This window comes from Elaeis guineensis, chromosome 6, assembly GCF_000442705.2.
Source record: "Elaeis guineensis isolate ETL-2024a chromosome 6, EG11, whole genome shotgun sequence".
NCBI lineage: Eukaryota > Viridiplantae > Streptophyta > Magnoliopsida > Arecales > Arecaceae > Elaeis > Elaeis guineensis.
Genome location: NC_025998.2, coordinates 105,676,569 through 105,701,762, shown reverse-complemented (window position 1 = coordinate 105,701,762; position 25,194 = coordinate 105,676,569).

The window sequence follows — 25,194 nt, the reverse complement described above, 5'->3', positions numbered from 1 at the left end:
ACGGGAGCTGGGTTCCTACGCCAAGGAAGGCTTCACCCGGACTCCTACGGGAGTCGGGTTCCTACGCCAAGGAAGGCTTCACCCGGACTCCTACGGGAGCCGGATTCCGCCGCCAAGGAAGACTTCACCCGGCCTCCTACGGGAGCCGGGCTCCATCCGCCACTTCTGCAGCAAGGGTTAATAATGATGGTGAAACTCGGCCACGTAACAAGGTCGGATGAAAGGGAAGAGCCCCCCCCACGACGACATCTACGTCAAACGAGCCAAGTGACCAGAAAGGTCCAACCAACGACAATATCAGTACTACACATGGACAAGGTAACACAAAACGCTCTTTTTCCATCTCCGATATATGTACTACAGGGCCGGGACGGCCAGGGAAAGAAGGACAAAACGACAAAAAAAAAAAAAAAAAAAAAGAGAGAAGAAAAAGGGGGTGACTACAAAAGAGCTCTAAGGAGGCCCCGCTCCCTCCGACCTAGGGTTATCACCTCCATCCCTCAACCAGGACTGCCTCAGGTTCTCCACTGTTTCTTCTAGTTCTTCCTTCTTCCGCAGCGTATCCTGGAGCGCCTGATGAAGTTGCCGACTCTCAGCCTCCGCTTCTCGACGTCGCTTCCGCAGAACTTTGGACTCCGCCTCTGCGTTCACGACGGCCCTCCGCTCAAGCGCCAGTTGGATGCTCACTTGTTGAAGCTCGACTGTCTTCTCCCTGAGGGAGACAGAAATCCCTTCGACAGTGCCTCTCAGGGCTTGGAGCTCTTCGGTATCTTGGGTGGTAGTAAGCTGCGCCCTAGTAACCAGCTGCCTCTGGAGACGAACAACCTCGTCCGCCGCCTGTCGGAATCTTCCTTTGTACTCTTCCACTTGCCGGTGCCAGCTAGCCCGCTGCACGTCGTGGCTCATCTCAGCGTCTTGAAGCTGCTTCTGGAGGTCGGAGACCTTCTGCGACCACTTCTGTTCATCATCAACCCGTGCCAGGAGCCGGGATGAGTTTCCTTCCAGCTGGCCGATCTTCCTCTTCGCAGCTGATAGCTCCACCATAAGGGCGCTGATCCTGGCTTCTTGAGCCCAAGTCCGGTCGCTGGCGCTCTTCTTACATTCCTCGAGCTCCTTTGTGAAGTTCGCCTTCCTCCGGCTGTAATCCATGATCGCCTTCACTTGGAGACTCCTAAAGTGGGCGGCCTCAGCGGTGGCTTCGGAATGGCATTGTCTCGACTTGCGGAGCTCACCCTCTGACTTCTTCAACTTCTTCATCAGGTGGAGGACCTCCTTTTTCAGCCGCTGGATGGTTGACTTCAGCGGGACCCCCAGGGGCAAGGGGAGTGCTTCAGCAGGGCACTGCCATTGAAAGGTGCAAGTGTCAAAGACCGGCTCATTACAAGAAGAAAGGTAGAAAGGAGGAGGAGGGGGAAGGAGAGGCCATCCACAACAAGAAATTTGACTTTATTGATTAATTTTGAAGACAAACAGAAAGGAAACATGGTGACAAAATAAATGCACAAGATCGGAGGTCTCAGACCTCAGGGGCAGGAGGTGGAGGACTCGGCGCGGGGGGTGCGACTGCGGTGGCAGCGGATGAAGAGCCGGCCTCGTCTTCAGATTCCTCAAGAAAGTCGAGATCGAGGTCCGGGTATCTGCCGGCCACCTTCTCTTGGTAGAGCTCGAACCCCTTGGTGAACGCCTCCTGGCCGAACTGGACGTTCAGTTCCCTCATCTCCGCGGAGACCTTGAACTCCTCCACCGCAAGGGCCCTGGGCTCCGAGACCAGAACCGGAGTTTGCTCGGCCAAATGGGCGACCTCGGCCTCCGCCTTCCTCGCCGACTCCTCCAAGATTCGTCTCTCCTCCTCCCGGGCTTGTCTCTCCTCTTTCCGGGCTCCCCTCTCTCTCTCCAGGGCCTCTTGGAGGGCGGCTACTTCGGCCGTCTTCGCTTGGAGGCGGGCAACCTCAGCCTGGCAGCGCTCCTCCACCTGAAGGAGGTCCCTCCTCATGCGGCTCGTCGCCTCGACATAGGCGAAGATTTGGTGCCCAATCTACAGGGACGGATAGATAATTACAGCAAAGGCCGAGTGACCATGCAAATAAACATCCACTTACCTCAAGGAAGGACCCCAAAGAATCTCAAGCCCGCTGCTCGGGATCGGTGCGGTCGATCCTCTCCACGACGTCAGACAGAATGCAGCCATCAAGCAGCCGCTTGATCAGGTCCTTGTCGTTGAAGGGGTTCTCTGATCCCCCCTCGGAGCAGACGGACTCATCTGCAGCAGCTCGGTGGCTGCTCGCCCTGCGAGCCACCGATTTCCTCCTCCTCCCCACGACGGGCGCCTCTGTGGGGCGAGGCCCCGGAATGGGGGCCCCAGTCGGTGGGCTCCTTGAGGAGGCCCGGGGGGCCGCTGGCTCGACATCCGAAGGAATGTCGATGGCCGGGGTCGCCCGGACGGGCGCAGCCAAGCTCGTCTCCTCCGCCCTGGCCCTCTTCGCCGATCCGGAGGCCGTTGCGCCCTTCCTCTTCTGAGCTCTCATGCCCTTGGCAAGCATCCGCGTGGCTTCGACGTCCATTGCTAAAAAAAAAAAAAAAAGAGAAAAAAGAAAGAAGAAGCGACACCGATCAGTCCAAAAAAAAAAAAAAAAAAAAAAGAAGAGAGAGAAGAGAAAAGAAGAGAGAAAGAAAGAGGAAGAAAAGAGCGGGAAGGAAAAAATAAAGAGAAGAAGAAGAAGGCAAGAAAAGAAAAGATAAATACTTGCTGGATCCTGAGGGCTCAGGCCGATGTTGAAAAGAAGCTGCTCCTTCAGAAGATTAGGAAGGGAAGGAGCGGGATAACTTAGAAGCTTCTGGGCGGCCTGGAGGTCGTCCTCTTCCAGGCTGGGAGCCCGGCGGACGGAATCCCTCAGGGACCCCCAAGGGGGCAGGCCCAGTTCCAGGGTCGGGCAGTAGACAAAGAGAAATTTCCCCTTCCAATTGTGAATCGAAGAAGGGGCGCCCTTCAGCAACCCCTTCTTACCAAACTGGGGGGAGAAGTACCACCAGTCCTTCGCTGAAGGATGGCGTTTGAAAGTGTAAAAATGCCTGAACAAGGAGAGGGATGGCTGGACCTCGGCTATGTGGCAGAGAGAGAGAAACCCTATCAAGAACCTAAAGGAATTCGGGGTCATGGAGGCGAGGGAAATGTCCAAAAAGCGGAAGAAGGCAGCAACAAAGACAGGAAGCGGAAGCCGGAGTCCGGCACGGAATGCCTCCTGATACAAACAGAAGCGACCGGGTGGAGGAGCGCTGGCCCGGTCAGAGGGGCCAGGTAGCTCCAGGTCGTACTCCAGAGGAACCCCATACCGAACCCTTATCAGAAGCAGTTCATCCGGAGTCGACGAGCATGGAATTGCGCCCGGTGCGAAAATCGGGCGAGTCCCAGCCCCGGACGCGGGCTCGTCCGTAGAGACAGGGACCTGGGGGTTTGAAGCAGAGGAACTCTCGAAACTGCCGGGAGCAGAAGAGTCAGAGGATATTTTGAACAGTTTCGGAGGGAGAGCCTAAGGGACCCTAAAAAGACAGACCGAAAGGGGAACGAGGCGCCGAAGGCTAACTCAAAGGGAGGTACAAAAGTAATGAAGAGAGGAGAAGCCCCTAGGCGGAGAGAAGAAGGTTGGCACTAACCTATGTTGCTCTGAGGGACCTGGGGGACAAGAAACGGAGGCGCCTATGGCTCGAGAAGACGTTCACTAGAGCGAGGCTCTCGAAGAGAAGACAGACACCCGCGAAAACTCAGAAATGGAGTAGGACGCCTGAAGGGGGGAGGACGGGTCAAAATAGACCCTGGGATCTGACGCCATAATTATCGCGAATCCCCCTGGCCAGTCCACATCCGACACGTGTCCCACTCCCCCTGGCAGATGGCTAAAAGCGGCTGACGGTTGGCAGGGCCATAATTGCGCCATACCTAGGCCAGTGTACCGACAGGATTTTCGAAGCATCCCCTCATACCGCTCCAATTCGAAAAGACTCCGGCACGCGCTCATTTAATGCTAAAATATCTGGAGGCGACAGTGCGCAGGATTCGAAGGGACGGTTCCGGCTGTACCCATCTTTCTCTCTGTCCTTCCTTCGCTTGAAATTCAAACTCGAATGTAGGGGGACTGGTGTTGGGTATAAAATACCCACAGCCGAAACCCTCGGCGGAATCGGCATCGGAACAGCTCCGCCCGGGCTCCTACGGGAGCCGGGCTCCTCCGCAACATCAGAGCAGCTCCGCCCGGACACCTACGGGAGCCGGGCTCCGCCTTCGGCATCAATTACAGAGCAGCTCCGCCCGGACTCCTACGGGAGCCGGGCTTCGCCTCCAACATCAACTACAGAGCAGCTCCGCCCGGACTCCTACGGGAGCCGGGCTCCGCCTTCGACATCAACTACAGAGCAGCTCCGCCCGGACTCCTATGGGAGCCGGGCTCCGCCTCCAACATTAGCTACAGAGCAGCTCCACCCGGACTCCTACGGGAGCCGGACTTCACCCCTAACTTGGACCGCTGGTAAGCCCCGACCGGACTCCTACGAGAGCCGGACTTCGCCTTTAATTTTAATTGCAGGAGGACTTCACCCGTACTCTTAAGGGAGCCGGGCTTCATCCTCGACGCCAACGACTGCAGCCGCAGGCAGACTTCGCCCGGACTCCTACGGGAGCCGGGCTCCGCCCGCAACTTCAGCTCCGAGAGGGTCCCACCTGGACTCCCCCGGAAGGCGGGCTCCACCCACGACCCCAACCGCCAGGAGGACCTCTCCCGGACCTCTACAGAAGCCAGGCTCCGGCCACTGCCGAGCTTCAATCAACAGATCCGCGCCCCCTGGTAGGCCACCAAAACGGCCACGACCCTGCTCCACTTCCTGTGGCGGACTCCGCGCAGTTCCATCATTCCCTGACAGGCCGCAGTAACCATCGCCACCCTGCTCCACTTCCTGTGGCAGATTCCGCACAGCTCCACTACCCCCTGGCAGGCCGTAATAACGGCCACGAACCTGCCCCACCTCCTGCGATGGATTCCATGCGATTCTCCCATCCACTGGCGAGTCACGACAACAGACGCTGCTCCACCCCTCGTAACAGATTCCACGTGGCGAGCCACGGTGATGGCCACGCGTCTACTCCACTATCCTTTGCAATCAATTCCCCTGACCACGGGCGGCCCACTACCAGACGGTTACAAACGTCGCCATCAATCCGTTGCCTCCTCCGCCTATAAAAGGGGGACCCAGATACGTTATTCTTTAAGCTCATTTTTTTATCTCAAAACTCTGCTAAATTCTCCGTTCGAGCACTCCATTCTTGTTGAGGCAGAGAACTGACTTGAGCGTCGGAGGGTCTTGCCGGAGCAACCCCACCTCCAGTTTAGACTTTCCTTGCAGGTCCCGACGGCGACCGCGGCTTCCCCGACTCCAGCTTCTCCGGTGCAAGCAGATTTTTGCACCAACAATATATAAATACTATTGTTCAATTATCCATTCATCACATTAACATCATTCATAATGATATTAAAATATTTTTTTTATAAAAATTTTATAATCATACTTGGTCAAAAGACCCATAAAAATAATATTCAATAAAAAAGAAGGACAAAAATGATATTCACTTAGAACAATTGCGTTAGACTTAAACACAAGCTTAATAGTCTCTAATGCTAGAACTAGAACTGGTCTTCCATCTCTAACACTAAGGAACCTTTTGCCTTCTTCAAATCTTCTACCAACCTGCAAACCCTGCAACAAATTGCAAATATTAAAAGGACTTTCGATATCTAATATCCAGATAATAGAATCACAAATTGAGAAATTACAAGGTGTTATCATATAATTACCTTATCCAGTAATAACTTGCTTCTTTCTCAGCCTGTTCGGATCCAGTGAGGTAATGTATTGAGGATAATTTCTCTTCTAGTGCCCCTGCTTCTTGCAATAGAAGCATTCTGTCTGACTTTGGTCGGACTTGAATTTTTTGGTCTGACAGGACTTGGGTGTCCTAGCACTTTGCACCCTTTTCTTGTTCTTCTTATTTTTCTTCCCTTTCTTAAAGGATCGATGTCCAGAAGAAGACCCTCCAACAACATTCGTCGTCTCTTTGTGGAGCTGGTGATCCTTCTCAAAGTTCTGCAGCAATCCCAGCAAACCACAGTAGTTGACTGCAGGCTTTATCATTCAAAAATGAATAAGAAAAGGGAGGTAGGACTTGGATAGAGAGTTCAGAATAGCATCTTTTTCCAACTACTCATGCAGAAAAAAGTCAAACTTCTTTAGGTGCTTTATCATCTCGATCATGTACAATACATGATCAGTGACTGATGCTCCTTTTATTTGAGTATTGAAGATGGCACAACTAGTCTTGTACCTCTCAACATCGTTGGGTGTGCCAAAAGACTCGTTCAACATTTGCAACATGTCCTGTGGTAGAGCATTCTTGAAACGATGATTGAACTTATCATTCATTGCTGCCAACATAATACAACAAATCATAGTTCGATCATTGAGCCACTTCTAATAAGCATCTCTCACCGTGTTACGTGCGTTCGGAGCTGGCTCCTTAGGTGCCGGATCTATCAACATATACAAGATCCATTCATGCTCTAAGATAATGTTGAGCTTTTGATACCAGCTATCAAAATTTGCTCCCATCAGTTTATCACAATCTAATAATGATCGAAGCGAAAAGGTGATGGCCATAACTGCAAAAAGAAAATTAGAACCCAATTAATATATGAATTGATTAAGCCTAAAGACATAGATTTTATTCTAAAGGTTCTCCTACTATTTTATTCAAATTGATAGCCTTTACCTTCAATTTGAAGAATTACATTAATTTTTTAGTGGGTACTAGAATCCACATGGACTGCACATGGGCTCGAGTGTGGCTCGATCAACCTTTGTGCACCCATGGGTAGGTTCTTAATCAATTATTTTATCAAATAATTTTTAGTATTCAATTTTTCTTCAGACATCTCTTCAGCAGATGTGTGGCACCTCCACTGAAAATTCTGGTTAGGTCCAACCATTAACATGTTAAAATTTAGTGCATCTAACAAACAAGTGATCAGGTCCAAGTGTGGCTCGGCCAATCTGACTATTATCAGAAAGACACAACTAAATCAATATATTATGAATGACTAAATGATAACATATTATGAACACAAGGTTTAAGGACTAAATGATATATCCTCCTATATCGAATCAAATAGTCCTAAAGACTTCATCACATAACAGGAGTTCAAAATAAGATATACACAGTGATAAAAATAACAAATAATATTTATTAATTCAATAATTTATATATAATTATAATAATATTATCAACTATCAACAGACTGATGATTGGCTTTGGAGCATAATTTTCAGTGGTATCATCATCCGATAGTTCGAAGGATCGAGCCTATTCGATCAATACCCTCAAAACCTAGACCAAGACTAAGTCAGAACCCTCCTAGAGACCCCAAAACCTAAATCCTAATCCACCAGTAAGGAAAGAAGAAATGGGTAAGAGTGTTCTAGGAAAGGGATCGAGAGTCATGAGGTGCTTTGGGTGTCATGAATTTGATCATGTAGCAGCTCAGGGCCCTATCCGTGCCATTTTTATCAATGAGCCTGAACCTGAGACTAACAAGCCTGAGGCAGTAGAATCTGAAGAGAAAAAAATATATGAACCAGACTCAGATCTGATCAAGAAATTTGAGAAAGCTAAACAAACCTTAGGACTAGTGAGACTAGATCTTGAAAAGAGATTGAGAGTTGTCAGGTGTGTCTTAGCTCAACCCAAGGACAGTGAGGACTGAAGAAGGATGGCTATCTTTCATACCTATATTAGGTATCAAGGTAAGCCCTGCAAAGTTATCCTAGATAATGGAAGTTGCATTAATACAATTTCTTCTGATGCCGTGTCCCGACTAGGATTAACCTTTTTAGACCACCCGACTCCATATAAGGTCTCGTGGGTGAATGCATCATTCATCCCTATTACATAAAGGTGTTTGGTCCCCATTCAGTTTAGTTCATATAAAGAGAAGGTATGGTGTGATGTCCTACCAACGGAGGTTAGCAACATTATTTTAGAGAGGTCATGGCTATTTAACCATGATGTGACTTTGTTTGGTAGGTCAAACTCATATAGCTTTAAGGACAAGGGTAAAAAAATCACCATTAAAGCTGTTCAACCAAAGACTACACCCAAGGAGGCACCCAAATGATCCAAAGAGAATAGTCAAAAGAAGAACTTACATTTGATTAGTGTCCAAGACTTGAAAAAAGAGATCGAGCATGGAACACCTATTTGGGCCTTAACCTGCAAACAGCCTCCTAAGAATCCCCAAATTGAATATCTACTAGAAGTAGAGACCCTTTTAGAAGAGTTTAAGGATATCTTTCCTAAAGAGTTATCCGAGCAACTGGTACCCATGCGAGACATCCAACATGCGATTGACTTAGTCCTTGGATCCACCTTACCAAACTTGCCCCACTATAGGTTGAACCCAATTGAGCATGTCGAATTGCAAAGACAAGGAGCTACTGGACAGAAAATTCATTAGAAAAAGTTTGAGCCCATGTGCTGTGCCTGCATTATTGATGTCCAAAAAAGATGGATCATGGAGGATGTGTATAGATAGTAGGGCGATCAACAAAATCACTATCAAATATAGATTTTTCATATCCTGACTAGATGACATGTTAGATATGATAGTAGGTTCCACCATCTTTTCTAAGATTGACCTTAAGAGTGGATGCCATCAAGTTTGAATTAGACCAGAAGATGAATGAAAAACTACCTTCAAAATGAAGGATGGTTTATATGAATAGTTGGTCATGCCATTTGGCTGGTCCAACTCACCTAATACTTTCATGAGGATTATGACTCTGGTATTGTGACCCTTCATTGGATTATTTGTGGTCGTGTACTTTGATGATATCCTCATCTTTACTTGAACAAGAGAGGACCATCTTAGCCATTTATGACAAGTTTGTTTGACCCTTAGATCTAAGAGTTTATATGCAAATCTTAAGAAATGTACTTTCATGACTAATAGGATTGTATTTTTAAAATTCATTGTAATGTCCGAGGGAATAACTGTAGACTCCGAAAAAGCTCAAGCTATAGTAGAGTGGCCAATACCTAAGAATGTTCACAATGTTAGAAGTTTTCATAGTTTAGCCACCTTTTACCATCGATTTGTTAAAGGATTTAGTCCAATTATGGCTCCTATCACAGACTGTATTCATAAGAGAGTATTTGAGTAGATAAAATTGACTGATAAAGTTTTTCGAGAAACTAAGGACAAGATGACTCAAACCCTTATCCTACGACTACCTGGTTTCAATAAAGTTTTTGAGATTGAGTGTGATGCATCAGATGTAGAAATAGGAGGAGTATTGATTCAAGAGTGCCACCCTATCGCATACTTCAGTGAAAAATTGAATGAGGCTAAACAAAAATACTCTAGATATGATAAAGAATTTTATGCGATAGTACAGACTTTGAGATTTTGGAGGCATTACTTGTTGCCTTTTGAATTCATCTTGTATACAGATCATAAAGTCCTTAGATTTTTAAATTCACAAAAGAAACTAAACATAGACATGCCAAGTGGGTTGAATTTCTTCAATCCTACACATTTATATTGAAACATAGGACTAGATCTGTAAATCAAGTTATGGATGCTTTAAGTCGTAGAGTCACCCTTTTGTTTGCCATTAGCGTTAAAATTGTGGGTATGAGAAGTTAAAGAAAAATTATTCTGACTGCCCTGACATTAAAGAGATTTATGCTACCCTACAACAAGGACCATTTAAAAACCTTAGTGAGTATATTTTTTAGGATGGATTCTTGTTTAGAAATAATAGACTGTGTATCCCACAGGCATCTGTAAGAGAATTTTTAGTATAAAAATTACATGTGGGAGGACTGTCTAGACATTTTGGACAGAATAAGATGACTGAAGCTGTAGAAAATCAGTTCTACTAGCCCAGTTTGAAGAGAGATGTTGCGAGAATCATAGCCCAGTGTCGTACGTATGCATAGCAAAACACCCTAAACAAAACACTGGCTTGTACATGCCATTGCCTATCCCTGATCGTCCGTGGCAAGATGTTAGCATCGACTTTGTTCTAGGCTTGCCCCAATCATTCATAAGAATGACTTTATTTGTGTTGTAGTAGACAAATTTTCAAAAATGGCCCACTTTTTATCATGTCCTAAAGCTTCAGATGCATCTAGAGTAGCTCGCTATACTTTGATGAGGTTGTGAGATTGCATGGTCTACCTAAGTCCATTGTTTCAGACCATGACATCAGATTCTTGAGTTATTTTTGAAAAACTTTATGGCATTTACTAGAAACAAAACTCAATTTCTCATCTGCATATCATCCACAGACTGATGGCTAGACTGAAGTCATTAATAGAAGTTTAGACAATCTTCTTAGGACTCTGGTAGGAGAACATGTTCGTAGTTGGAATTTAATCTTATCCCAAGCCAAGTTTGCTTACAATGATTCTGTCAATAGGTCCATTGGTAAGACGCCATTTGAAGTTGTATATGATTATTGTCCCCATAAATCGGTGGACTTAATCCCATTACCATGGCATGCTAGGTCATCAGAAGATGCAGAATCATTTGCACAGCATCTTAAAGATTTGCATGAACACATTAAAAAAGAAATTAATGTCAACAATGAAATGTATAAGCGGCTAGCAGATTCACATCGTAGATCTTATAACTTTACTAAGGGAGACTATGTTATGATTCGAATAAGGCCAAAGCAGTTTCCATTAAGAACCATTAAGAAACTCCATGCACAGAGCTAGACCTTTTAAGATCTTGAAGAAACTAGGATCAAATGCCTATATTATAGATTTATCATCTGATTATGGCATAAGCTCAACATTTAATGTATCAGATCTAATAAAATATAAAGAGCCAATAATGATACCTAGTGATCCATTTGAGTCTGATCCTGTTCTTGAGAGTGAACCCCACCCTAAGTGTCCACCACCCACTATTCCAGGAAAACATAATCGCATCAATAAGATTTTAGATAAGCAGGTTGTGTCAACTAGAAGATGTGGATATCAGTAATATCTAGTCCGATGGTAAGACCAACTTGAATTTAAGAATACATGGATCACTCGAGAAGAGTTGCAATGGATCGATCCAGATCAGCTGGAGCAGTTCCAGAGCCACCATGGACTATACTCGTCGGAGCCGAGTTTTTCCCACCCTAGGGGAATTGGTGTGGACACCAGTTTGCAAGCCATCATCTGGTTTGAGTAAGCCAGGCCTAACTACATCAATAAGAGTTCTCATACTTTAATAAGTCGTTATTGTTGTATGTTAGCAGCTACTATTTTAGACTGCCATACGTGCTACTTGGATGCCACCTCTACACAACATCACCATCCAAGTTGGAGCATTAATGGACCCCTGATGCCACCCAAAGGAGAGTCCCAATTCCCTAGCCTGCACCATGAAGAAGACCAAATGAAGGAAGAACTGTGTTGGTGCCATCCAAATCAAGGAACCACATCCAAGTCCAAATTTTAGATCTATCAATGAAGATGGTGCAGGTCAGCAACTTGAAGCCGACATGTGGATTTGAAGAACTTTTTATTTATTTCTAAAATTATTTTATGTTATTTTAGTTTATCATGTTTCTTTTAGATAAGTTTCTAGATTTAAAGTCAAGAGCTTGTTATCTTATCTGGGTTTGAAATTTGTTATCTTATCTAAGTTTAAAATTTGTTATCTTATCTATATTTGAAATTAAACTGTTGGATAGGATTTATTCAATCTATAAAAGCTCACAAGGCTTTAGACTAAAAAAATGAAATGAAATGAAAAAAAAAATTAGAGCTATTGCTTTCTTCTCCAATCTAGAGATCCTCTTCCCCCTCTTAGTTTTTTCCTCTCTTCTTCTGAGTTTTTCTCTCTATGCCTAAATACATCCCTATGCCAAGATCAAAAAAAATAAAATAAAACATACCACCTCTCCACATGCCATCTACTATCTGAGATACTGATCTATAGTAATGTCTGAAGATGTCTTAATTCTGGATTCATGAAGTTCTACCATGGATTGGGATCCCAACTGCCTGCAGCAATCTAACTTCTCTAAGGTCAAATCGAGCGATCATCTGAGCTGAATCTTTATAGATCTATTGAGAAAATTATTATTATAGGTAAGTAAAATTTATTTTTTTAAATTTTTTTAGATCTAAATCTGAATTATGAAGCTTAATCAAAAAAGAAATTTCTCAATTGCCTTCTGTTGGTGCAAAAATCTGCCTGCGCCGGAGAAGCTGGAGTCGGGGAAGCCGCGGTCGCCGCCGGGACCTGCAAAGGAAGTCTAGACCAGAGGTGGGGTTACTCCGGCAAGACCCTCCGACGCTCAAGTCAGTTCTCTGCCTCAACAAGAATGGAGTGCTCGAACGGAGAATTTAGCAGAGTTTTGAGATAAGAAATGAGCTTAGAGAATAACGTATCTGGATCCCCCCTTTTTATAGGCGGAGGAGGTAACGGATTGATGGCGACGTCTGTAATCGTCTGGTCGTGGGCCGCCCATAGTCAGGGGGAATTTATTGCGAGGGGTAATGGAGCTGAATCGTGGCTATCACCGTAGCTCACTACGTGGAATCAGTTGCGAGGAGTGGAGCAACGTCCGTTGTCGTGACTTGCCAGCAGGTGGGAGAATCGCCCGGTATCCGTCGCAGGAGGTGGAGCAGGTTCGTGGCCATTATTGTGGCCTGCCAGGGGGTAGTGGAGCTGTGCGGAATCCGCCATAGGAAGTGGAGCAGAGCGGCGATGGTTACTGCGGCCTGTCAGGGAATGATGGAGCTGCACGAAATCCGCCACAGGAAGTGGAGCAGGATCGTGGCCGTTATGGTGGCCTGCCAGGGAATGATGGAGCTGCGCGGAATCCGCCACAGGAAGTGGAGCAGGATCGTGGCCGTTATGGTGGCCTGCCAGGGGGTGCAGATACATCGGATGAAGTTCGGCAGCGGTCGGAGTCCGACCCCCGTAGGAGTCTGGACTAAATTTGTCTGCAGCCGTTCGAGCCGAGGATGAAGCCCGGCTCCCCTAAGAGTACGGGCAGAGTCTCCCTGCAATTAAAGTTAAAGGCGAAGTCCGACTCCCGTAAAAGTCCGGACGGGGATTACCAGCAGTCGTTGTTGAGGATGGAGCCCAGCTCCCGTAGGAGTAAGGGCAGAGTCTGCTTGCGGCTGCAGTTGTTGTCGTCGAGGATGGAGCCCGGCTCCCATAAGAGTACGGGGGAAGTCTCCTTGCAATTAAAGTTAAAGGCGAAGTTCGGCTCCCGTAGGAGTCCGGACAGGGATTACCAGCAGTCGTTGTTGAGGACGGAGCCCGGCTCCCGTAGGAGTCCGGGTGGAGTCTGCTTGCGGCTGCAGTTGTTGGCGTCGAGGATGAAGCCCGGCTCCCATAAGAGTACGGGCGGAGTCTCCCTGCAATTAAAGTTAAAGGCGAAGTCTGGCTCCCGTAGGAGTCCGGACGGGGATTACCAGCAGTCGTTGTTGAGGACGGAGCCCGGCTCCCGTAGGAGTCCGGGCGGAGTCTGCTTGCGGCTGCAGTTGTTGGCGTCGAGGATGGAGCCCGGCTCCCATAAGAGTACGGGCGAAGTCTCCCTGCAATTAAAGTTAAAGGCGAAGTCCGACTCCCGTAGGAGTCCGGACGGGGATTACCAGCAGTCGTTGTTGAGGACGGAGCCCGGCTCCCGTAGGAGTCCGGGCGGAGTCTGCTTGCGGCTGCAGTTGTTGGCATCGAGGATGAAGCCCGGCTCCCATAAGAGTACGGGCGGAGTCTCCCTGCAATTAAAGTTAAAGGTGAAGTCCGGCTCCCGTAGGAGTCCGAACGGGGATTACCAGCAGTCGTTGTTGAGGACGGAGCCCGACTCCCGTAGGAGTCCGGGCGGAGTCTGCTTGCGGCTGCAGTTGTTGGCGTCGAGGATGGAGCCCGGCTCCCATAAGAGTACGGGCGAAGTCTCCCTGCAATTAAAGTTAAAGGCGAAGTCCGGCTCCCGTAGGAGTCCGGACGGGGATTACCAGCAGTCGTTGTTGAGGACGGAGCCCGGCTCCCGTAGGAGTCCGGGCGGAGTCTGCTTGCAGCTGCAGTTGTTGGCGTCGAGGATGAAGCCCGGCTCCCATAAGAGTACGGGCGAAGTCTCTCTGTAATTAAAGTTAAAGGCGAAGTCCGGCTCCCGTAGGAGTCCGGACGGGGATTACCAGCAGTCGTTGTTGAGGACGGAGCCCGGCTCCCGTAGGAGTCCGTGCGGAGCTGTTCTGTAGGCAGTGTCGGCGCCGGAGCCAGGCTCCCGTAGGAGTCCGGGCGGAGCTGTGCTGTAGGCGGCGGCGGAGCCCGGCTCCCGTAGGAGCCCGGGCGGAGCTGTTCTGTAGGCGGCGGCGGAGCCCGGCTCCCGTAGGAGCCCGGGCGGAGCTGTTCTGTAGTCGATTCTGCTGAGGGTTTCGACTGTGGGTATTTTATACCCAACACCAGTCTCCCTACTTTCGAGTTTGAATTTCAAATGAAGTACAGAGAGAGAGATGGGCACAGTCGGAACTGTCCCTTCGAATCCTGCGCATTGCCGCCTCCAGATATTTTGGCATTAAATGAGCGCGTGTCGGAGTCTTTTCGAATTGGAGCGATACGAGGGGACGCTTCGAAAATCCCGCAGGTACCCTGGCCTAGGTACGATGCAATTATGATCTTGCCAACCGTCAGCCGCTTTTAGCCATCTGCCAGGGGGAGTGGGACACGTGTCGGATGCGGACTGACCTGGGGGATTCACGATCATTATGGCACCGGATCCCAGGATCTATTTAAACCCATCCTCCCTCCTTCAGGCGTCCCACTCCATTCCTGAGTTTTCGCTGGTGTCCGTCTTCTCTTCGAGAGCCCTGCTTTAGTGAGCGTCTTCTCGAGCCGTAGGCGCCTCCCGTTTCTCATCCCCCAGGTCCCTCAGAGTAACATAGGTTAGTGCCAACCTTCCTCTCACCGCCTAGGGGCTTCTCCTCTCATCACTACTTTTGCGCCTCCCTCCGAGTTAGCCTTCGACCTCTCGTTCCCCTTTTGGCCCATCCTTTTAGGGTCCTTTAGATTCTCCCTTCGAAACTGCTCAAGATGTCCTCTGGCTCTTCTGCCTCCGGCAGTTTCGAGAGTTCTTCTGCTTCAAACCCCCAGGTCCCTGTCTCTGTGGACGAACCCGCGTCCGGGGTTGGGCCTCGCCCGATTTTCACATCGGGCATTATTCCATGTTCGACGACTTCAGAGGAACTCCTTCTAATAAGGGTTCGGTATGGGGTTCCTCCGGAGTATGATCTGGAGCTACCTGGCCCCTCCGACCGGGCCAGCACTCCTCCTCCCGGTCGCTTCTGTTTGTATCAGGAAGCATTCCGTGCCGGACTCCGGCTTTCGCTTCCTGCCTTTGTCGCTGCCTTCTTCCGCTTCTTGGACATCTCTCTCGCTTCCGTGGCCCCGAACTCCTTTAGGTTTCTGTAGGGTTTCTCTCCCTCTGCCACATAGTCGAGGTTCAGCCATCCCTCTCCTTGTTTAGGCATTTTTACACCTTCAAACGCCATCCTTCGGCGAAGGACTGGTGGTACTTCTCCCCCCAGTTCGGTAAGAAGGGGTTGCTGAAGGGCGCCCCTTCTTCGATTCACAATTGGAAGGAAAAATACCTCTTCATCCACTGCCCGACCCTGGAACTGGGCCTGCCCCCTTGGGGTTCTCTGAGGGATTCCATCCGCCGGGCTCCTAGCCTGGGGGAGGACGACCTCCAGGCCACCCAGAAGCTTCTGACTTATCCCGCTCCTTCCCTTCCTAATCTTCTGAGGGAGCAGCTTCTTTTCAACATCGGCCTGAGCCCTCAGGATCCAGCGAGTATTCATCTCATCTTTTCTTTTCTTGCCTTCCTCTTCTTCTTCTCTTTACCTCTTTTTCCCTTCCCACTCTCTTCTTTTTCTTTCTTTTTCTTTTTTTTCTTTCTTTTTGATTGATCGGTGTTGATTCTTTTTTCCTTTTTTCTTTTCTCATCATTCATTCATTTTTTTTTTTTTTTTTTTTTTAGCAATGGACGCCGAAGCAACGCGGATGCTCTCCAAGGGGATGAGAGCTCAGAAGAGAAAGGGCGCGGTGGCCTCCGGATCGGCGAAGAGGGCCAGGGTGGAGGAGACGAGCTTGGCGGCGCCCGTCCAGGCGGCCCCGGCCATCGACATTCCTTCAGATGCCGAGCCAGTGGCTCCCCGGGCCTCCTCAAGGAGCCCGCCGACTGGGGCCCCCGTTTCGGGGGTTCGCCCCACGGAGGTGCCTGCCATGGGGAGGAGGAGGAAATCGGTGGCTCGCAGGGCGAGCAGCCACCGAGCTGCTGCAGATGAGTCCGTCTGCTCCGAGGAGGGATCGGAGAATCCTTTCAACGATAGGGACTTGATCAGGCGGCTGCTCGATGGCTGCATCCTGTCCGACGTCGTGGAGAGGATCGACCGCACCGATCCTGAGCAGCGGGCTTGGGACTCTTTGGGGTCCTTCCTCGAGGTAAGCAGATATTTATTTACACAGTCACTCGGCCTTTGTCAAATTCTCTATCCGTTCTTGCAGATTGGGCACCAGCTCTTCGCCTATGTCGGGGCGGCGAGCCGCATGAGGAGGGACCTCCTTCAGGCGGAGGAACGCTGCCAAGCCGAGGTTGCTCACCTCCAAGCGAAGACGGCCGAAGTAGTCGCCCTCCAGGAGGCCCTGGAAAGAGAGAGGCAAGCCCGGGAAGAGGAGAGACAAGCCCGAGAAGAGGAGAGACGGATCTTGGAGGAGTCGACGAGGAAGGTGGAGGCCGAGGTCGCCCATTTGGTCGAGCAAACTCCAGTTCTGGTCTCGGAGGCCAGGGCTCTTGCGGTGGAGGAATTCAAGGCCTCCGTGGAGATGAGGGTCCTGAATGTCCAGTTCGGCCAGGAGGCGTTCACCAAGGGGTTCGAGCTCTGCCAAGAGAAGGTGGCCAGCAAATTCTCCGAACTCGACCTCGGCTTTCTTGAGGAGTCTGAAGACGAGGCCGGCCCTTCGTCCGCCGCCACCGCGGTCGCACCCCCCGCACCGAGTTCTCCACCCCCTGCCCCTGAGGTCTGAGACCTCTGATCCTGTGCCCTTATTTTGTCGCCATATTTCCTTTCTATTTGTCTTCAAAATTATTCAATCAATAAAGTCGAATTTCTTGTGGTGGATGGCTTCTCCTTCCTCCTCCTCCTTCTTTCTGCTTTTCTTCTTGCAATGAGTCGATCTTTGATGCTTGCACCTTCCGATGGCAGTGCCCTGCTGAAGCACTCCCCTTGCCCCTGGGGGTCCTGCTGAAATCGACAATCCAGCGGTTGAAAAAAGAGGTCCTTCACCTGACGAAGAAGTTGAAGAAGTCGGATGGCGAGCTTCACAAATCGAGAGAAGGCCATTCTGAAGCCGCCGCTGAGGCTGCCCACTTTCGGAGTCTTTATGTGAAGGCGATCATGGATTACAGCCGGAGGAAGGCGAACTTCACAAAGGAGCTCGAGGAATGCAAGAAGAGCACCAGCGACCGAATTTGGGCTCAAGAAGTCAGGATCAGCGCCCTTAAGATGGAACTATCAGCTGCGAAGAGGAAGATCGGCCATCTGGAAGGAAACTCATCCCGGCTCTTGGCCCGGGTTGATGATGAACAGAAGTGGTCGCAGAAGGTCTCCGACCTCCAGAAGCAGCTTCAAGACGCCGAGATGAGTCACGACGTGCAGCGGGCCAGCTGGCATCAGCAAGTGGAAGAGTACAAAGGGAGATTCCGGACGGTGGCCGATGAGGTCGTTCGTCTCCAGAGGCAGCTGGTTCATAGGGCGCAGCTTACTTCCGCCCAAGATTCCGAAGAGCTCCAAGCCCTGAGAGGCACTGTTGAAGGGATTTCTGTCTCCCTCGGGGAGAAGACAGCCGAGCTGCAACAAGTGAAGATCCAACTGGCACTTGAGCGGAAGGCCGTCGCAGACGCGGAGGCAGAGTTTGATGTTTTGCGGAAGTGGCATCGAGAAGCGAAGGCTGAGAGCCAGCAACTTCGTCGGGCGCTCCAGGACGCACTGCGGAAGAGGGAAGAACTAGAAGAAGCAATAGAGAACCTGAGGCAGTCCTGGTTGAGGGATGGAGTAGATAACCCTAGGTCGGAGGGAGGAGGGCCTCCTTAGAGCTCTTTTGTCTTTATGTCTCATCATGTAGTTACTTCCTTTTTATCATTTTGTCCTTCTTTCCTTGGCCGTCCTGGCCTTGTAGTGTGTATATCGGAAATGGAAAAAAGAGCGTTTTGTGTTACCTCGTCCACGTGTCGCACTGATATTGTTGTCTGCCGAATCTTTCTTGTTGTTTGACTTGTTTGATGTAGACGTCGTCGGGGGGTGGGGGCTTTTTGTCTTCATCCGATCTTGTTAGGCGGCCGGGTTTCGTCACCATTAACCCCTGCTGCAGAAGTCGTGGATGGAGCCCGGCTCCCGTAGGGGTCCGAGTGAAGTCTTCCTTGTAGGCAGAACCCGACTCCCGTAGGAGTCCGGGTGGAGTCTTCCTTGTAGGCGGAACCCGGCTCCCATAGGAGTCTGGGTGGAGTCTTCCTTGTAGGCGGAACCCGGCTCCCGTAGGAGTCCGGGTGGAGTCTTCCTTGGCGTAGAAACCCAGCTCCCGTAGGAGTCTGGACCTTCTATTTTGCTCGAGCCGGTGTGAGGTTCTCCTCTCGTTACCAGCCTGGCTTGTGGGGGCGTGTTAGGGCGCTGTAAGGCCTCTCCCCCATCCGGTCTAAAAGAACCGGGCCTTCGACTTTGCTCATGTCAGGACGAGGTTCTCCTCCTGTTCCTGACATGGCTGTGGGGGCACATTAGGGCATTGCAAGGCCTCTCCCCCCATCCGGTCTAAAAGAATCGGGCCTTTGACTTTGCTCAAGTTAGGGCGAGGTCTTCCTCTTGTCCCTAACAGGGCTGTGGGGGCACATTAGGGCGTTGCAAGGCCTCTCCCCCATCCGATCTAAAAGAACCGGGCCTTTGACTTTGCTCAAGTTAGGGCGAGGTTCTCCTCCTGTCCCTAACAGGGCTGTGGGGGCACATTAGGGTGTTGTAAGGCCTCTCCCCCCATCCGGTCTAAAAGAACCGGGCCTTTGACTTTGCTCATGTCAGGACGAGGTTCTCCTCCTGTTCCTGACATGGCTGTGTTTTTGGAGGGATCATATCCAGTCATAATACATCCATGCCAGGTGGGAAAGGCACGTTAGGTAGAAAGAAAAATAGATTCAAGGTGAAATCGTAAGTGAGGGCGGTGGGAGGGCTCTTGGCCGGTCTCCTCTATCTTCAGGCCTGCGGCGGATGAATCTGTCGAGCCGACCTCGTCGAATGAGCTCCTCGATCTCGTCCTGGAGCTGGATGCATTCTTTGGTGTCATGGCCATGGTCGCGGTGGTAGAGGCAGAACTTGTTGGGGTTGCGCTTCCCGGGATGTGTGCGCATCCTCTCCGGCCTAGGGAGCTGCTCCCTGACCTCCATTAATACATGGGCCTTCGAGGCGTTGAGGGGGGCGTAGTTGTGAAATTTCCCTGGTGGGGAGCCCCGCCGAACCCCACGGCCCGGGCTTCTCTGTCTGCATGCTCGGGGTGGAGTATGGGCGCGCTTATGTCCAGGAGAGGATCGGGAACACGACCGGACTTCCTTGGGCCTTTTCTCAACTGCGGGCTTACTCGAATCTCCCGCTTGACGCTCCCTTGCTGTCTCTTCGTCCTTCATTTTGAAGGCCTCTTCCGCTCGGGCGTATCCTTCAGCCCAAGCCAGTAAATCGGGAAAATCCCTGGGGTACTTCTTCTCCAGGGAGTACAAAAGATCATTCTTCTGAAGACCACCTTTCAGGGCGGCCATGGCAACTAACTGGTCCAAGTTCCGGACCTCCAACGTCGCGATGTTAAAGCGGTTGACGTAGGCCCGTATGGACTCCCCTTCCCTCTGCTTGATGTTGATGAGGGACTCCGAACCCTTCCGGGGATGCCGGCTGCTGACAAAATGGGCCACAAATTGGTGGCTCATTTGATCGAAGAAAAAGATGATACCCGGCTTCAGAGCCGAGTACCAGTTCCTCGCTGCTCCCTTCAAAGTAGACGGGAAAGCCCGGCATAAGATGGCGTCAGGAGCGTCGTGAAGCAGCATCATCATTCGGAAGGCCTCCAGATGATCAACCGGGTCCGACGTCCCGTCGTAGCTTTCGAACTGGGGAAGCCTGAAGTTCGACGGGATCGGTTCCTGCATAATCATTTGGGAGAAGGGAGGGTCAGTGCAAATATCCTCACCATAAGTGGGGGGCGCGTGGCGGAGTTCTTCAATCCGCCGGTTCATCTCCTGGAGCCTCCGGTCCAGAAAATCCTCTCGACTTCGAGTCTCGAGGGTCCTTTGGCAGAATGGGGGCAGGGATCTTCCAGGGGTGGAGTCGTGATCCGATTGAGGGCTCTCTACCCTCGGATTTGCCTTCCCGGGAAGGACGGGGCGGCTGGCCCAGGTGGCCCGCCCCACTGTTGGGTTCTGGCATTCCGGAGATGCCCCTTCCGGATGCGCCGACGGCTGTGGTTGCTGCTGCTGCATTGCTTGTACGGCTTCGACGAGGCCTCTGACCTGCTGTGCCAGCAAGTCAAACTGCTCCGCACCGACCGCCGCCGTCGGAGGGGGAGGAGGAGGAGGCTGAGAAACTGGAGGGGAGGCCGGAGCCTGAGATCTGGCCGCGGAGGCCGTAGACCACCGGGTGGACGTCTTGCACGGAGGCATCGAGTGTCGATCTCGCGAAGGGAGATTAGGAGTGGGTGACGGAGAGACGGTCGGAGACGGCTCCGTTGAACACTCCTTTAAGAATAAGGGTGCTGCGAAGACACACCCCTTCCTCTGGCGCCAATCCTGTTGGTGCAAAAATCTGCCTGCACCGGAGAAGCTGGAGTCGGGGAAGCCACGGTCGCCACCGGGACCTGCAAAGGAAGTCTAGACCGGAGGTGGGGTTGCTCCGGCAAGACCCTCCGACGCTCAAGTTAGTTCTCTGCCTCAACAAGAATGGAGTGCTCGAACGGAGAATTTAGCAGAGTTTTGAGATAAGAAATGAGCTTAGAGAATAACGTATCTGGATCCCCCCTTTTTATAGGCGGAGGAGGTAACGGATTGATGGCGACATCTATAACCGTCTGGTCGTGGGCCGCCCATAGTCAGGGAGAATTTATTGCGAGGGGTAATGGAGCTGAATCGTGGCTATCACCGTAGCTCGCCACGTGGAATCAGTTGCGAGGAGTGGAGCAACGTCCGTTGTCGTGACTTGCCAGCGGGTGGGAGAATCGCCCGGTATCCATCGCAGGAGGTGGAGCAGGTTCGTGGCCGTTATTGTGGCCTGCCAGGGGGTAGTGGAGCTGTGCGAAATCCGTCACAGGAAGTGGAGCAGAGCAGCGATGGTTACTGCGGCCTGTCAGGGAATGATGGAGCTGCACGGAATCCACCACAGGAAGTGGAGCAGGATCGTGGCCGTTATGGTGGCCTGCCAGGGAATGATGGAGCTGCATGGAATCCGCCATAGGAAGTGGAGCAGGATCATGGCCGTTATGGTGGCCTGCCAGGGGGTGCAGATACATCGGATGAAGTTCGACAGTGGTCGGAGTCCGGCCCCCGTAGGAGTCCGGACTAAATTTGTCTGCAGCCATTGGAGCCGAGGACGAAGCCCGACTCCCCTAAGAGTACGGGCGGAGTCTCCCTGCAATTAAAGTTAAAGGCGAAGTCCGGCTCCCGTAGGAGTCCGGACGGAGATTACCAGCAGTCGTTGTTGAGGACGGAGCCCGGTTCCCGTAGGAGTCCGGGCAGAGTCTGCTTGCGGCTGCAGTTGTTGGCGTCGAGGATGGAGCCCGGCTCCCATAAGAGTACGGGTGAAGTCTCCCTGCAATTAAAGTTAAAGGCGAAGTCCGGCTTTCGTAGGAGTCCGGACGGGGATTACCAGCAGTCGTTGTTGAGGATGGAGCCCGGCTCCCGTAGGAGTCCGGGCGGAGTCTGCTTGCGGCTGTAGTTGTTGGCATCGAGGATGAAGCCCGGCTCCCATAAGAGTACGGGCGGAGTCTCCCTGCAATTAAAGTTAAAGGCGAAGTCCGGCTCCCGTAGGAGTCCGGACGGGGATTACCAGCAGTCGTTGTTGAGGACGGAGCCCGGCTCCCGTAGGAGTCCGGGTGGAGTCTGCTTGCGGCTGCAGTTGTTGGCGTCGAGGATGGAGCCCGGCTCCCATAAGAGTACGGGCGAAGTCTCCCTGCAATTAAAGTTAAAGGCGAAGTCCGGCTCCCGTAGGAGTCCGGACGGAGATTACCAGCAGTCGTTGTTGAGGACGGAGCCCGGCTCCCGTAGGAGTCCGGGCGGAGTCTGCTTGCGGCTGCAGTTGTTGGCATCGAGGATGAAGCCCGGCTCCCATAAGAGTACGGGCAAAGTCTCCCTGCAATTAAAGTTAAAGGCGAAGTCCGGCTCCCGTAGGAGTCCGGACGGGGATTACCAGCAGTCGTTGTTGAGGACGGAGCCCGGCTCCTGTAGGAGTCCGTGCAGAGCTGTTCTGTAGGCGGTGTCGGCGGCGGAGCCCGGCTCCCGTAGGAGTCCGGGCGGAGCTGTGCTGTAGGCGGTGTCGGCGGCGGAGCCCGGCTCCCGTAGGAGCCCGGGCGGAGCTGTTCTGTAGGCGGCGGTGGAGCCCGGCTCCCGTAGGAGCCCGGGCGGAGCTGTTCTGTAGTCGATTCTGCTGAGGGTTTCGGCTGTGGGTATTTTATACCCAACACCTTCGATCCTAGATTCTTAAAATTAAAGGGACAACCACACATGCTAAGAAAATCCACCTACATTAATCAATGCCTTTCTTCCTTGAAAGTTTAGATCTTGTTAGATTTGCGATTGTTTATTATTTGATTACTAAAAAGGAAGAAAAAGTTCATTGCATTTTTATCCACATATATGTTCTGTATCAGTTCTATATCTAGTCAGTAGTGGACTCAGGCTCATGACCTAAATCAATCTGATTAGATTAGGTCTGCTTAAATGTATCGATTAATTAGAACTCTTTTTAATTAATTTTTAAATTTAAACACTTTTAATTTTTATGAGTCCACTGAAAGAAGAGTGTCCTAAAAGCCAATTGCAAGTGTGTTGCGATAGAATTTTTTTTTATAATTTTTTAACTCATGCAATGATATTTATTATTAGATAATAAAATGAGGTATTGATTCATCATTTTAGCTACATCTTTTTATATCTAAGATTATAATGAACCTCAAAGATTAGGATAATAGTTTTAGGAGACATGAATAGGTCATGCTAGTGAGATCTAAAATCTTAAAATTCTAATCTTAAATATTTCTGATTGTAGGAGCATTGAGTTAAAAATTAATATTTCGGATAGACTGGCACATCTTATGTATGCTCGACAGAGAAGATGGCAAATCTTACTAGCCACTTATGTATAGGACACTAATACAAGGATGTGGGTGCTCATTTGAAAATAAGTCCACTGAATTGACTTGATGAAAGAAAATATCTTATGGAAGCCTTGCTTGCTTGTCAAAGATGGTTCTCTAAGTGGGAGTTGTGCATGTGATCCTTAAACCTGAGATCACCATGAAATCTTATGCACATGAACCCATATTTTGGTTCATACCCAAGTGTAACATTAAGACATGTGCAGGATGTTCTAGATATGGTGGATTGTGTATGAAGGTTATGAGTAGGTCAACATGAAATCAATCACTCCTAGTAAGAGGAGATTGCATCCTATGTATTTTCATCCCTAGATGACTCTGAAAAAAAATTTTGGCCAAAAATAGGAAGGAGATTAGAAAAATTTCTAACACTTCATCATTGATTTATTGAGAATCGATATGAATATATGTTTGAGTTTGACATAATTTCATACTCATGAACATATCCAGGATACAAGGATGATCGAAGGATTGTATTGCATGGTAACTTGCCACTGAAGGATATATTTAAAATTTTTATCAAATTTTATATCTTCTAAGTAGTCATGATACATTGCTAGATATTAATCTTGACTTATAGATTTGATTGAATTAAAGAGTTTAATTCGATCGTCAATTAGAAAGGATTCTAATTGTTGAACTCGGGTTAGCTCGATTGGACTTAAATCGGTTAGATTGAAATCTAATCAAATTCGATCAACTTACACCCAGACCTACTACTAACTAGATGTGAAACCCAATGAATCACACACATATGAAAGTTGGATAAGAATATTTTTTAATAAGGTTGATTGAAATTTTAGATTCAATTAGGATTTTCGATAAGCATGCTGCACATGTGGAAACCCTAGATCCTTGGGAGAACAATTTGGTCTCATACCTTACTAATTAGCTAGCCCAATTTGGTCGATATTTGGGTTTGCTTGTACCACCTAGAAGCAGTCCAAAATGGGGTGCCACATCTCAAGTTAACACCATATATCAAGAGTCCTCTTGGATGAGGACTCTTGGTGCAAAAAATATTAGCATGCATGTGTTGGCATGAGCAAAAGGAGGAGTCCTTTTGGTTTGGGATTTAGATGCATGTGATAGCCCATATCACCCTCCATCCTTTGGTGCATATCTCAAAGCATGATATCAAATTTTTCTAAAAATTATGGGGTAGAGAAAAAATTGGAAAGGAGAAGGTCTCATGCGCACATTGAAGCATCACATTTCTTCATGTTTTGAAGAGACCTTCTATAGGCCAATCTCATTTAAAATGGAATGCCTCTTATATGATATTGTTCCATTTTTAATCAAATTTTTTATGAATATTTTTTTGAAATTTTTTCAGACTTATCCTGAAATCAATCGAACACCAAAACTCCTCCTCACGCATGCATGCATGGTGATAAGTGTTCGCATGAAGGGACATGAGAACACATCTTTCTATGGACTTTTTACTCTCCTTATTAGGTCATCAAAATAAATATTGAGTCCTCTATGCACATGAAAAATTAAGGATTTTTTTGATTTGAGAAGGGATGTGAAAACATCTTTTGTCTAGTCGTGCATGTAGGTGAAGGTGCTGATCAATGTATTAGGCAGAAAAATCCTTCTATTTGAGGACTTATTTTTCCTGATACATAGATTAGATAGGCCTCTTGGATGAGGCATGTCTATCTATTTTGGCACCCCTCTGATGGCT